The sequence below is a fragment of the Echinops telfairi genome, unplaced genomic scaffold (genome assembly GCF_000313985.2).
Source record: "Echinops telfairi isolate 266 unplaced genomic scaffold, ASM31398v2 ScPeMD7_18;HRSCAF=68, whole genome shotgun sequence".
NCBI classification, from domain to species: Eukaryota; Metazoa; Chordata; class Mammalia; order Afrosoricida; family Tenrecidae; genus Echinops; species Echinops telfairi.
Window position 1 is genome coordinate 49,920,050 of NW_022103915.1, and position 2,477 is coordinate 49,922,526.

Sequence of the window (2,477 nt, forward strand, 5' to 3'; positions counted from 1 at the left end):
ACATACATCAATTGTGTAAAGCACATTTGTACATTCATTGCCCTCATCATTCTCAAAACATTTGCTCTCCACTTAAGGTCCTGGCATCAGCTCCTCATTTTTTCCCCTCCCTCCCTGGTCCCCACCCCATGAACCCTTGATAATTCATAAATTATTATTTTGTCATAGCTTTCCCTGTCCGACGTCTAACCTCACCCACTTTTCTGTTGTCCGGCCCCCAGGGGTTATGAGCTATTTATTATGACCGCCCAACTCTCTTTGGGTTCAGCATCTGCAAAGGGAACCTCGCAAGTCTCACTGTTCGGTTTGCCTTTCTCTGCTCTTTCCTATTCTGTGCAATACATTTCCAAGTGGAAATACCCATTTTCAGGCCACACATGGCGCTTCTGTGGTGCAGGTGTCAGAGTGAGAGGTGCTAATGAGGTCAAGCAGTTTTTATCGCTGGGAATCACCTTGTACTTGCTGATGACTAGCAAATGCACAAAGTCCGTTCTATCTGGAGTGACTGCATGCGGTTACAATAGAGGATCGCTTTTCCCTCAGGTAAAATAAGCCAAGAAAGTGTTGTTCATAATCGCATAATTTCCTGTAAATAGCATAGGCTCAATTCAATTCTCTAGGTCCATTAGTTATTAACTTGGAGACTACATCCATTATATGCAAATAATTGTTATACTCATTTATGTCTACTCGTCAATATATACTTTTCTGATAGCTGCTTTTGACATTTCCAGAAGCAATTTTTTTAATTGGAAAAAAATGGCAGAGAATGGACAATACCATATCATTTCCTATGATAAGCTAATGTTTACAGCATCTGGACGTGTGGTAAAGAGAGACCAGGGCCCAGAGAAGGACACCATGCTTGGTAAAGTAGAGAGGCAGTGAAACAAAGGCGGCCCAGGACAAGATAGAATGACACAGGGGCTGCAACGAGGGGCTCACCCGTCCTACTCATTATTGGGATGGAGGGGACCGGGCAGTGCTCTGTGTGTTGCTCATCAGCCAACTGTGACTTAGCGCCCACTGGACAGCACCTGACAACACAGCGACAAGAATGTTTCATTCCTTCGTGTTTTATTCTTGCCGCCTCTGTGCCCCCCAAAAACCAAGTACATTGCTGTTGGCTCCATTCCAGCCCTACAGGACAGCGTAGAACGGCCCAGGGAGTGCACAAGATTCGAAGTCTTCAAGGATCTTGATGGAAGCGGACTGCCACGTCCATAGCTCCTGGGTTCAGACGGCCCACCTTCGGGTCAGCAGCTGGACTCTTTAAGCACTTTACCAATAGGTGTCCTCTCCTTCCCCAACTCCCCACCCCAAACCATTGGTATCTGGGAACTTGACCAAAACCTGTATTTTGAAAGATACTATAGTGAGGATTTGTTTCCAAGCGTCTGCTGAAAATGACAGTGGGTCAGGCTACGTGGGTCAGTTAGTCATCTTCCAGTTAAGTGGCTCCCAATTTCCCTTCCAACCTATGCCTGTTTAAGGGGATGTTTCTTCAAGTTGGCATAGGGCTGATGGTTCCTAGAGAATCTCTTTCTATCGTGAGACCACACCATCTCCACACATCCTTCGTTCGTAATCCAAGGGTGGGCTCAAATGAGACGGTGGGAAATGTTTTCGTTTCCTATTGACTGGTTGTGTACTTCCCTTGTGTTAATCCCTTGTTAATGGACACTTGCTTTGAGCCAGCTGAGATCGGAGTTGTGTTGTCTTTGTGATTCTAGCAGATTTTATTACTTGGATATCTTTGTTTTCATTATTTTGAGATTTGGGGATTTTGTCTGTTTCATTGATATTGATTCTCTCAGTTAGAGATGGGCCAGCCTCCCGCTATTTCTGTTTGTGTTTGATCTACAAACAGCGGGAGGGAATCCTCAGGCTGCAAATGTCTTGGTTCTATGCTTTAACTGGGACAAGCATGGTAAGAGTCATTAGCAGCTTTCTCAACGGAAAACAGGTAAACTTGGCTTCATAGCTGGGCGGGGGACTCCAAGTTTATTATTTAAATGACCTCAGGTCATTGTTCTGGTAGCATGGATTTTAGGGGGCAATCGGGAATTTTTTAAGAGCCCTGGCAATCAATTTCTGAGAAATTCAAAGAAATATACAGTTCCTTTACTTATTAGCTCAGCCTCCTCCTTATTGTGTGGCTTTGGAAAAGTCATTTTACATCTCTGAGTTTATGGTTCCTGATCTCTAAAATGATGATGCAGATGAGGTGATCTTTCAGTTATCTCTTGACTTGATTAGGAGATAAAAAGCAAGTAACCTTTATTAAGCTCAGGTATTGAAATATTTTATTGAAATTATCTAGAGTTATTTCAATTGGTAACAATCCTTTGGTAAATAGGATGATCATGTTTTGTAGGTGAAGAATGGGGTCCAAATGTGGGTGCGTGACATAGGAGCATAGGATAGGAATGTGTGGCCCATTACCTTCACAAACAAGTGCCTCATTTGCCATGAGA